The 13,714-nt window shown below is 28.2% G+C and overlaps 1 protein-coding gene and 1 long non-coding RNA gene across 2 annotated transcripts in view; both read right to left on the bottom strand.

Moving 5' to 3' along the window:
* The window catches only part of LOC142327399 (uncharacterized), a 38,087-nt gene extending 30,094 nt beyond the window's left edge, over window positions 1-7,993 (bottom strand). The window contains exon 1 of the long non-coding RNA XR_012756979.1: window positions 7,864-7,993. This is a non-coding gene — a long non-coding RNA (uncharacterized LOC142327399). The remainder of the gene's footprint in view (window positions 1-7,863) is intronic.
* Window positions 1-13,714, bottom strand: part of Chd64 (transgelin calponin-3) — a 127,590-nt gene that overhangs the window by 95,959 nt on the left and 17,917 nt on the right. The window lies entirely within an intron of this gene.

The raw sequence follows: 13,714 nt of genomic DNA, 5'->3' as shown, positions 1-13,714 counted from the left end.
TAGACTACATGATATGGATTATAATATACGAATATTCAAGCATTTTGCAGACGTACATTTATTTTTTAGTCGCATATGTCAAATAGCGAATATAAATACAAAAGTTAAAATGCATTTATTCAAATAGAAACTACGTTATGTAAACTAATAATAGTTTAAGTAAGGTAGTCTGATAAATTTATTATTAGTTGGGAGTAAATTGGAATGTGGTTACGCTGTATAAAGTTTATTATTATTATTTTATTTCTTTTTTTTTTAAATTTACTGATGTAACACGCTAAGGTACTCTCTCTTCATAAAATTAACATAATAAAGCAATACCAAATTAAATCAACCAGTGATCATTACACATTATTTCTTTAGTTTTGTATATATAAATATGTATTATTATCAGACTGGCACTTGACAAGTAAAGTTATATGTTTAACAGTCGATGTATGTAAGAAAGTCTATTTATTTCCACCTACAGCTTTCACGGACATAAAACTTAATAATGAAACAAAACTAAAATGTTACTTGGAAATGTTTTAGAAATCGTATTTTTCTGTTTTTTATTTATTTATTTTTTTAAATAAAACAGTCTAACTTAAATAAATATCATGTAGTTTAAATAAATGAACTTTTTTTTAGATATGTAATTTTTTTGTTCCACAAGTAATATATTTACAAACGTCTATTAATTTACATAAGTGGAACGATAAGTAAATCATTTGATAATAAGCACCTAGGGTTCTTAAGGAACTCCCATAATAAGTCAGTCCGTAACAAAGGTTATCACTAAGCAATGTTCTTAAAGTTGATTAGTAAAAGAATATTTCACTTAATAATTAAAAGCTTTTCAAATAATTTAGATATGACGATTAGATAAGAAGTTAATTGGTCTGTACGAAGAAACTTCGTGAGCAGACTTTCCTGGTTTCAAGATTATTACCATCTGAGATACCTTCCATTCCGCTGTGAAGTAAAGGCATATGCAGGACAGCGTTAAAGAGATCCTTAATGTACATGATGCCTTTAAGGGGTAGCATAATAAGCATTTTAGGCGTCACTAAATCAAACGGTTGATTAACTTCAATAACGTCCTTGTCGAGATCGATCTAATCGGAAAGCTGGCTGACATTGGGCTCTATAAGAAGTCTTTAATATCCTCACCACTACGGCACTCTTCATAAGTGGTTGAAAAGTTTCGCCTAAGTGTGAAACAAATAATCGGCTTTCTCTTTGTCATTCCTCTCCCATGATCCAGTACCTCCCTGAAGTGCAGATAGTGTCTTTGTGGATCGTCGTAGTCCTTTCGTGGCCATCCATAAGGTCCAACCATCCCTATTAAGGTTAGAAAAATTTCCAATATAATCCTTGAACGTCTCGTCTCTGATAGTCTTCAATAACCTTCTCAGCTTCCACACAGCCCTATTGAGTACTGTTTTATTTTCGGCCTCCTGAATCGCTCAGATCAATCTCAGCCAATCAGATCTATCACCTCTCTCGGATAGGTATTGTTTCTAATCGAATGCACTTCGTCTGGTGCAGACCACCATGAACCTTCCTGCATGACCGACGTTAGAAAGTATGTTGCGTAGTCATTATTTTCAGGGGAGCGGAAATGGATCAATCAGTGTTATTATTTATTTTACACTAAACTCTGGCAAAAAAAGTCCTTCCGATAACCTTTCATGAGCACTTTCTTCCACATGCTTATTCCAGTAATCTATACGTTTAATTTCCCGATAAGATTTTTCTTTAATACATATTCTGTTAAACTCTAATGTCATCGTTTCATTATATTTACTCATTTTAAACAATCGACTACAACCGTAAAACGTTCAGCAAATGAAAAGCAATGATAAACAAGTAATCGACATGCAAGTAACAACTAACTATTCTGATATGCTGGGCGTGGTTGGTAACCATTATCAATAATTCAGAAGTGGGGATATATACTAGCACAGATATATACCAGCAATAGCCGAGTCGACTTGCAAGGCATTTTTACTAGAATCAAACTGGCGTGGCCCTCTTTATTTGATTGCCTAAACCTAACCGCATGTTAATAATTTTCTCGGCTGTACTAGCATATGTAAACCTCTACATATAGTTTACACTGAAACATTACAAATATATTAGCGTTGAACAAAGAGGAAACTAAGAAGTATATTAGTTCCACATATGGAAACAAAATTATCGTTTTACAATGAGTTTCAGCTGGTCATGATGTCATTCTATAACCCTCATCTTCTTTTAAGTTTTAGAATCAACTATCAACTAATGTGCTGAACACAGTATTAGAATCTAGAATGAAACTAGATTTCAGATTCGAACTACGAAACATTCTGGATACGATGTTCATCGGTCTGAAACAGGCGCAGCTTAAAATAAAATGTTTTCCGTCACAAATACTTACATTTTACTGATGTAAAATCTTACGTGTCAATTAATATTAGGTTGTAGCATACATTCTTTAACGTCATATAATACATTATTACGACCGTCTAATGCATTATTACGGTTCATTCATGTTTAAAAATACAATAGGTTATCAGTGCTGTTTGCTCTAAAGTAGGTACAATACAATAAATTTAGATGTAGAAAACATTCAAGTAAACAGAGCTTTTAACAAACATGTATAAATATTTTATGTACAGCAAATGAATATTTATCACAATTTCAATAAATTACAATTAAAATACAGAACAAACAAACGAAATGGATTTAACAATGATACTCTTTAAAAATAACAAGGCAATTAGCTGGCATTTTAAGTGCAGTTTTGTGTTAAAGAAAATATAGCCCACTTAGAAACAGCTTCAGGATATTCTGCAGTAGTAGAATAAGTAGATTGATTGACCTTAGTATTCGATTAGGATACTCTGGAATAATATTTTATTTACAAGTATAAGCGTGAGTATAAGCGTCAATAAGCGTGAATTTGGATTTTATTGAAAATTAAATAAACCTAACACATACAAAAGTCATTATGCATTCAGAAGCTTTACCAGAGAACATTAATATATATATATATATATATATTTATTTATTACACTATGAAAGAGATAATTTATTATAGAAATGGGTGTGGTTAAATCTACTCATTAAACATTAATAAGGTAAAAATAAAATCCTTAATTAAATTCACGTTTATAAAATCAATTAGCGGCAGTTTATCTGTAATTTAAAGATACTCATAAAAAATCCATAAATAATAGAATTATAAATATAAATAAATAATTTAAAATTGATTTATTTAAAAACATTATTAAATTTAAAGTATTAATTATGTATTTTTGACTTATAAATTCTAAAACTATAAAAATATAATTCGGTGATTACATTAAATAACGCTAATGTTATAAAGCAATTTCTTAAAAGTGATAATTAGATATAAATTAATTTCATTAAAAATCAAGAATTAAAAAGAAATTCTACATAAGAATTAAAAATGATGGGAAAACTGAATATCCGAAAAGAAAAGAACTATATAAAAAAAAAATATAATGTATACTCAATTAATGTCGTGATATGAAACATTTAAAGATAGAATTTTTTAATATTGGTTATTAAGAGAGTTTTACCAATCAGTTTCTGATCATTTGACCTTTTCTTTTCCTGTTTAACCTCCGAGAATTACCATTCAGGTATTACTTCAGAGGATGAATGAGGATTATATGTATGAGTGTAAATGAAGTCTAGTCTTGTACAATCTCAGTTCGACCATTCCTGAGATGTGTGATTATTAATTGAAACTCAACCATCAAAGAACACCGGTATCAACTATCTAGTTTTCAAATTCGTATAAAAGTAACTGCCTTTACTAGGACTTGAACGCTGGAACTCTCGACTTCCAAATCAGCTGATTTGGGAAGACGCGTTCACCACTAGACCAACCCAGTGGGTATGCCCCGTGGTCTACTCTACCACAACGCGACGCAAATTATCGTAGAGCAAGGACACATAAATTTTCAAAACTTTCACTACCTCAAACAGAACTAGAGGAAAATGAACGAGCATAGTGATCCTGAAAAATTTGGAACTGTTGTTCCTCAACGAGAACTTATAAATGAATATCACTTATAGATGAGCGTCCATATCAAGCTTTATTTTGCATGTCTGTTCTCCCTTTGTTGACACTATTTTCGTATGTTTTGTCTTGTTTATCACATCGTCTCCATACACTTCGCCTAACCGTCGATGAATTTCATCTGAGAAAATGTTTTCTTTTTTTATAGATTTAAAAAAATTAATCGTTGATCGCACCTAGAAATCAGCGGGTTTGATAATATATATGGTTAATGAAGTGCTATTGAAAAATAAAATCTGATGAATTCAGAAGCTTAGAATTAAATGACAGCGTCACATCGATATTGACCTGTTCTCGACTATTTCAAAGTGATTGTATTTCAAAGCTTTGACTTCTGTTGTAAATAAGAAAAATTAAAAATTATATTGTAATTCTGATAATATATATATGATTTGCTTAAACGGCTCAAAGTATTGTCAATAGAGATACGACACTTTTTATAAAAAGTTTCTATACAAAAATCAATTCTACATTTTTTATTTGCACTTTTTCCTTATTAAGTATAATGATAAAATTAATAATAATAATAATTATTATTTTTATTATTTTCAAATTCATAACTGGTAGGGTTACTTTTTGACTCGTATTCAAATAATTATTTTTTTAACATCAAAGCTAGATTATTAACATTTTTTTTTAATGAACTGACCGTTACAGCAGCAGTTTCAAAACCCTACCATTTTCAAAAACATAATGGATCTCTAAATACCTAACAACATATATATTTTTATTATCCTATTAAACCAGTTATCAAATTTATTTTTTTGTGTTGATTGTCTTTTCAACATGCCACTTCTAAGAATATATTATAAAATGAAATGTGTAATTATTTATAATTGATTTATTTTTAATAAACAGTTTTATATTAATCTGGTACACATTAAAATAAATAAAGAAGATTAAAATAATTCGTGTAATAATGAGTTACATCAACTTTTAACTAGTTGATACAAACTGTATTTTTTTAAGTTGAACGACCTATTTTATTTATTTATTTTTTTAAAAAACATCTACTAACAGTGATAATATTATTACTGTTTATTATCTAAAATATTCAGGTTAAATATTTATTTTGATAATTTTTTTAAGTAAATTGTTTAACTAAAAGGTCATATAGATAACATATGGTTAATGATATAAGTATATTCCAAGAAATTAATAAAAAGAATAATACTAATAACAAAAAACGAGAGCAACCATGTTTATATAAATGTGTTTTTAAAACATAAATGGACCAATATGTACGTATATATTTGCTTTTTTTAAAAAAATAATTAAACAAAAATAATAGAATAGTATATTATTAATATTTATTTTATAAATATACCGTCATCTGACTAGTTTGGTATACTTGTCTATTCCTTTCAATTCTGGGCCAACATAATTATTTCAATATAAATAATATATAATAAATATTATTTGTTTTAATTAAGTATTTAAATGTTAAATTATTAAATTAAATTTTTTTTTTAAATGTAAAATTTACCGATTTTAAATAAAAATTTCAATTGTTAATAATTTTATTAATTACGAAGTATATATGTTTTATTCAAATAAATTCTAATGTAATATTATACTAAATTTTTAAAAATTAATCAATATAAAGCAAGTTTTATTTCAATATAAAATATAATAAAAAAAAATGCTCCAGCGTTTTCGATTACTTATATCGACATCATGGGATAAGGTATTTAAAAAATAAAGTAAATTAGAGATAGATTCGTGTAAAGGTTTTTGTCTAATAATTTTACTCGTATAAAATTTTATTAAAGGAATATTCAGAGTACATTATCATAGCTGATCAATAATAATCATGTTATACCAGGCGATTCAAAAAGAATTTCACAACTTCAAAAGCACGTGAAAATTTATTGAGATAACTTACAGATTCGGCTGAGGTCTCATTTCATAAAAAAACACATCATTCATTTAGGTTACGTTTGTAATGCGACATCCATCTCACCTAAAGTCAATTTCATTCCAAACTTTAGCCAGCAAATCGGACGTTACTTCTGCAGCTACGGCGTTAATTTGAAATCTTAGCACAATAAGATCAGCAAGCAAAGGCAATATATAAACTCGATCTTTAGTAAAAACACACAAAAGAGAAATCTAGCGGTGTCAAATCTGGGAAGCAAGGTGATCATGCACCTTGCTTCCTGATTGGATCTTTACGACCGATGCACCGACCTGGGAATTGAGTATCAAAAAAATCTCGGACTTCTAGGCGGTAGTGATGTGGTATCTCGTCTTGCTGATAGTAATGGCGTCCATCTTGGTCATTATTCTCTAACTGAGGAATTAGAAAATTTTAAATGTAGATCTAATGAAAATCCTAGTAAAGGCAGTTACGTTTATGCGGATTTGAATACTAAATCGTGAATACCGGTGTTCTTTGGTGGTTGGGTTTCAATTTACCACACATCTCAGGAATGGTTGACCTGTGCGACTATACAAGACTACACTTAATTTTTACATATTCATACATATCATCCTCTGAAGTAATACCTGACGTGGTTCCGGAAGCTAAACAGAAAAAGAAAGTAATAGGATACGCCGATAATTTCATCATTACCTACATTTTTATTTATAAATAAAATTTTATTTATGACGTAGTAGTGATTGTTTTATATCATTAATATACTTATACTTTATTTTCTTAATTAGCTTATCAGAACTATTATTCTGAATTAAAAAAAAAATTCTTTGAAATAGCAAGCCTTTTTTTCATATTACATTAAGATTAGAAGATAACAGAAAAATCTTCAAATTTAACGAGTAAAATAAGAATAACCAATTATTTCACAATTAACACAATATATTTTTATTATATTTTAGCGTTTTTCTAATTGCATAAATTTGAAACAAATTACATTACTTTTCTTTAATTTTTGTGTAGTATCATCAAGAAAAATATTAAAATTAAAAGAATATATGGAATTTACAGATACGAATCGGATTAAAACAGGACCACCCTTGATTTTTTACACGTTACTATGAAGAGAATTAATTATTAACTTTTAAATTCATCAAGAAAGGTATAATACGACTATTGTAAACTGTTTTTTCATAATTTCTTTTAATTTAGAGTTCAATAATATTTACCAAATTTATATATTAAATTTTATTTAAAGACTTCTTATAAAATTAAATTAATTCTACATCCATTTACTTGTTATTTGTGTTCATTTTTGTTAGAATAGCATTTAATTTATTAGGTTGAAAGTTTACTGTAGCATTATTTTTATGTTACACTATTTCAGTAAAAACACGAATTACAGTGCAGGCAAAGTTATGATAGTTTTACAACTCTTTTATGATAGGTTATAAAATTCCAGTGAATGTTAAAAAAAATATATGTAGTGTAACGTTTTGTTTTTAAAGATCTCTATTTAAAAATTATTTAACTTAAAATTGCATTACAGTATCATGAAAACTGGTTTCATGAAATACTATATTAAAGTTTTATATTTCATTTCATGTTTTTTAAACAAGTTTTAACTCTCTCTTTAATAATAGTTAAAAACACGTAACGGTGATAGAATAAATAAAATAGAACATATTTAAAAGAAGATAATGTCTCTGGTCTGATAAAACTTTTTGTTTTCTTATATCCCATCTTTTTTTTATTCTTATTGTGACAAGAGTTCAACGATCTGTTACAATAATGAAGGGAAAACAATAAAGCTAGAAAAAAATTAAAAAGTATAAACCGTGAAATTTTACATCCATTGTATTTTAAAAGGGGTTGAAATATTCCCAACCCTATAATAAATATTAATGCTGACCTTAAAAATGATTGTAACATTTCATTTATAAATCCTTTGTGTATGTCAATGTTATATAAGTAAATGGTTCGTAGATTTTGTTCTTTTAAAGTTCATCGTACAACCAAATTTCTTTAAAAATATTTTGTCCTTGATGTACCTGTAAAACGTGTACCACATACATATTACACATAAGTAAATGTTTTATTGTAATTAATGTGTAAAACAACGGTTGAAGAGAGAAAATAAAATAGAAACAATCATTCTACCAAGTAAAAGAAAAAATACATGTGTGTAAAAAAAATAATAAAAATGTGTGTGAAAAAATACATGTGTGTATAATATATATACACAAAGTGTTTCGTGATGTATTCGCCATATACAGTATATACACATACAGAGTGTTCTGTGATGTATTCGCCGAACTTTCAGGAACTGATTCAGAACACCAAATTGAGCAAATAATTTCATATCGACATTAGTCCTGTTTTGCTTTATTTTTCTTTCGTACGCCATTTTGTGATTTTCAACAAAAAAAAATATTTTTCAGGAACGGGTAAAAACCTACTTTATTTAAATTTGGGAGATCTAAGACTGTTGTATTATTCTACAAAAAAATTTCTGAAAATGTCACCTTCAAAATTGTTAAAATGGCGGCCATCTTAATTGTATAATCTTCAATATCGTTGTAATTATTTCTTTGATAAAATTTTTACTTTTACAAAATTTATTAAGTATTTTATTTTGATCAAAATGACACCTCAATTGTAAAAATCCGTTGACAAACAATCGAGTTATTGCAGACAATTAACTCGGCAGTACGCTTGCGCACAGTAATGCACGCTGATAATTTTTTACCTGTTTTTATTTCCTCCAGTAAATGTAATAAAAATTATTAATAATAAATAGTAATAGTAAATTAATAAAAAATGATTAATAACTCTTCTGTTGTGTTATTATTCATTCCAAACATTATAATAATTCCAACGTCCTTCCTTGGTCTTCTTACAATTCACCATTCGTTACAAGATCAATAAAAAACACTATTCAATACACTTCTGTAATTTCTCACCGGAAACCTAAAAACTTTCTAATTTTTATACAATAATCTAATCAATATCCAATCTAATCTAATACATTCCTCCACGAGATATAAGTACACTCCATCTATTCAGATATGTCATGAGCTTTAGTTTATTCCTAAAGTTGAAATAAAAGTTCCTTCAGATGTAATCTAATCCTAGTAAAGATTTTAGATCCCTTTTTATCTGACATTAATTTTAAAAGAATGATCTACAGAAGTTCCCATCCCAGATGTATGAATCTCTTTATATACTTCGTACAAGGACTAAAAACACGAATACTTCATACAAGGAAATAAAAATACTGCATAATAAAATTACATTAATATTTAAATAAATCAGGACGTATTGGATAATTTTTAACGAATCCGGTGATTTAATTGACCCTTAACTTTTAAGGACTTTTTTGTTTAAAGGACGATCCAAGGGTGATCTAGTGAGCAACACGCTGATAATAATTCCACATTTTCATTTATATTGCTAGCTCGTCTCTGAAATAAATAATTTTTTATTTAGCTATTCCTGAGAAATAATCATGTTTGTAGGTCTTGATATAAAAGAAACGTCTATTAAATATGTATGTCGGCTATCGGCTCTAAATGAATAAAGTTTAGTTATACATTTCTTTTCTTTCTTTTTTTTTTATTTATAAAATATTTAGACCTATTTACAATAATCACTGATATGTTAATCGTACAACAGATTTTTTTTTCATTTTAATAATAAATGCTATGCGATGAGAATAGGCAATTATTTCGTTCTCACGAAACTAGAGCGAGCCACTGGAACGAGTTACATCAGATAATAAATGTAATATAATGGCAGGCATATATGTATGTATGTATATATTTAAAAAGTCAGGTGAATATAAATAGTGTTAAAAAACATTGGATTTAACATTTTATGTTTGTAATAGAACTACATTATAATACAGTGATAAAGATAATAAAGAAAGTAATAAAATATATATATATATAATAAAATATTTGCGTTTTATGCACTAACAACAATAATAATACTGACTACACCAGACAATTGTACAGTTGTTATTTGCTTATTTTAACAATTGTAATAAGATCATGTTATGAGAGTGTGTACGACTTTATTTATACTTGGTTTATATTAAATTTTCTAATCCAGAAGCGATTGAAGTGCTACTTGTTATTTAATTTACAATTATCATATACATAAAGAAGTGTAATGTTAACGTTATAATTGAATTTTTTTTATCTCGAGGCATAAAATAATTAATTGTATTCCAATCTGTTGTATTTCAATTGATGAGGTAGAATTTAAAAGAAAAAAAATTATCTAAAACTTTTCAACACAATTATTTTTGATGTTGAAAATCTCCAGTTTGAATCCAGATAAAATTATGATGTATTGCCGGTGTAAATTTGATCGTTGGGTTTAATTAACGCACGGTCTTAAAAATTATTGTAGGGTGAAGGAACTCAACAATGATAATAATATTGATAATAATAATAATAATAATAATTTATTAAAACAACGTGAAACCCACAACAAAAAAAAAAGGTTTTATATATATATATATTTTTTTTTTCCCCTACTTTTAAATAATGTATATAATAAATGGTGTTGCGGCAACGCAATTATACTGGATTGCAATAAAAGAGTATCATAAAAACTAATATTTAATATAAGTAAAAATACTTAAAGTGAAAATTTAAAGAACTATTCCAGGAGTTAACCACACACAATTTCATTTTAGTCTCTGGGACCACCGTTAGGTACTGCTTCAGAGAATGAGATGAATTGACAATTTTGTAGCGCGTGAAAATGCCATGCGTGACCAGGATTCGAACCCGGGACCTTCGAATGAAAGACCAAGACACTACCACTCGCGCCACGCTGACCGGCCAGGAATTAACCAAGAATTGTTATAAGATTACGGGGCAGTATCAATTAATCATCATTTTAAAACCTTCAATTGTTTTATTTAGCTCACAAATATATATTAAAAGTTATTAAAAAACTACCAACCTATATAATTGGATAGTATGCACTTTTATTAAATATAAGAAAGGTATCTGAAGTCCGTGCAAAGTCAAAAGGTCACTCGTACTTTTTTTTCCGGTTATCATAGTTTCCCGCATCTTAGCTCGGAGCATATACAAAGCATCAGTCAGATTCATTCATAATTCTGTTGTGACTATCACCTGAATCACAATATTTTTTCTGTATTGTGAATTTTGTCCATTTAAAAAAAAAGGAAAGAGATTTTCATGTAGAGATCAAATACTACTTTTTGAAAGGGGAAAACCCCAGAAGAAACTAAAGCCAAGCCCGATAAATATTGTGAGTCAACTCTATCGATCAGCAGTTTATACGTGATTTGGTTATTTTCGGATCGATCATATGAGCACAAACGACTCTGAACGTTCCGAACGGCCTATTGAGATTACAACTGCAGAGAATATGGGGAAAAATCCATTCTTTGGTGACAGAAGTAGAAGATTGAAAGTGTGTAAACTTGACAAGTGTGGTAATCTGGATACACTTTTAAAGTATGAAACTAAGAAATAGCCAAAACAGTATGTTAACTCATCCAAAGAAGGCGAAAAAACTGTTCGGAAGGAACAGTTTTTATGATTTCCGAAAGGAAATCATGACCTTTCTTGAATCAACAGGAAAGGTCATGATTATCTTTCCTGTTTTCTTAAGGACGAGCATTTTGAGATGCTTGTTACATAATTTTCTTTGACGTTCTAGAGTAGGGTAAAACTATAACCTAACATATTTCTTTACTGGATCGTATAAGTATGTAAAGAAATAACGGTCATATTTGAAAAAAAAAACTTTTCTTCATCGTGACAATTCATCAGCTCACTCTTCTGCAATCGCAACGGCAATATTGTTAAAATTACGCTACAAAATTCTTCCGCATTCTTCTTATTCGATATACGTAGCACATTCGGACTATTATCTATTTTCAAATACGAAGATGTGGCTTGCTGGAAAGAGATTTACTAGAAATGGTGAGGTTATGGTCAAAACATTTGTTTATTTTGAAGAATTATTTAAATCATACTTCATCGACAAACTCGAGCCTCGTTAGACCAAATGTATAGCCATTAAAGAAAAATATGTTGAAAAATAAAAAAAAATTTCTTGGAAAAATACGAACATATCAAATAAATTTACGTGAAATTGCGGTGAAATATTGTTATTTTTCGCACAGGGGAGACAGTTATTAGAGAGGAACGTATACTTTTGGGAGCGACAATGAACCTCATAGCACTAATTCAAAAACATATATATATATATTACGAATATTTTGTTATTATGTTAATTCATATTTATACAAAGTAATTATTAAAATTTGTTATTGGTAAACATAAGCAAAAACTTCAACTAATTTCTTTTATCAGCATTAAAATGAAAAAAAATTGTTGAGATAAAAATGTACCAAATATTACGTCGCAGTATTTTGACGGACGTTATATATACTGTTTGGGGAGAGAACTTTTTATTTCAACAGGAAACAGGAACCAACTGGATTGAGTAATAGGAAACTTCTATTGCTCGCCTCCTAACACCACGATACCACAATTGATTGAACTCTCTTTCTCTCTTCTTCCCCTCTTCCTCCTAATGCATACTCTTTTCTCTATAATAAAATAAATCTTCCCTTTTTAGTAATCCTTTATAACTTGTATGACTTATGACTTTTATTTTTAAGGTTTATCATTGAATGTGTTGGCTTAAGATATATATATATATATATATATATATATATTACATATTTTAGGTTGGTGGTAGTATCACATATAACCATATTTAAAAGTGGTTTTAAGAAGATAAAGTAGCTTATGTAATTTTACATTTATATTTATTAGCTGTATTTAAGTGAATTCATGTAGATCAACAAATTCCTGCCAATTACTTTAATAAGAAATAGACTACATTAATTTGCATCACCATTAGAATTAATAACAACATATTACGGATTAATTTTATTTAAATTTAATCTACTAATCAAACACCTACTTACTATACGTATAATAATTGATTGTTAAATCGTATATCTTTATAAATAAATGGTGAATTTAAAAAAAAATTATTTCCTTCCCTATTTGTTGGTCTACAGTCATTATTTGGTAATATATTGGTAAAACACTACCAAATAAAGTTATTAGTCTATAAATTGCTTATTCTAAAGATTAATTAGTCTAATCCAGCGATTCCCAAACTGTGCGCCGCGGTCTCTTCACAGGGGCGCCGCGAAATATTATAAAAGTTTCATAATTAACTGAACCACGACATTTATAATTATTAATTTAATGTTAATAAAGTTAAAAAAATAATGAAGATGCACAAGTTTTATTTGTTTTTATCTCTTAATTACGAGTAGTCATACTTTTACTTAAGGTAGGGCGCCATGGAAAAAGTTTTATTGAAAAAGACCGCCGCGACTCGGAAAGGGGGCCGCCACTTGAAAAAGTTTGGGAACCACTGCTGTAATCTATGTTAATTAGTCTTATCTACATAGATTAGTCTATACATTAATAAGTCTATAGATTACCTTTAAAACAGTGCAAAAGCTGGAATAATAATTTTGGTAGATATGGTCGAATAGTTTTGTAAATTAATAAATAACAGAAAATATAAGATTAAAAAACATTATGTAAAAGAAATCCATTTTTTCTAAATATGAATAGTCAAATATATCATGAAATATTAATTAAAAGAAGAAGAATAAAGTAAAAAACAAGTAGGTTGTTAAAATTAACAAAAATAAAAATTGACTATTCAACATTACTCTAGAC

This window comes from Lycorma delicatula, chromosome 7 (assembly GCF_047948215.1).
Source record: "Lycorma delicatula isolate Av1 chromosome 7, ASM4794821v1, whole genome shotgun sequence".
NCBI lineage: Eukaryota > Metazoa > Arthropoda > Insecta > Hemiptera > Fulgoridae > Lycorma > Lycorma delicatula.
This window is presented reverse-complemented; position numbering and strand designations above follow the sequence as displayed.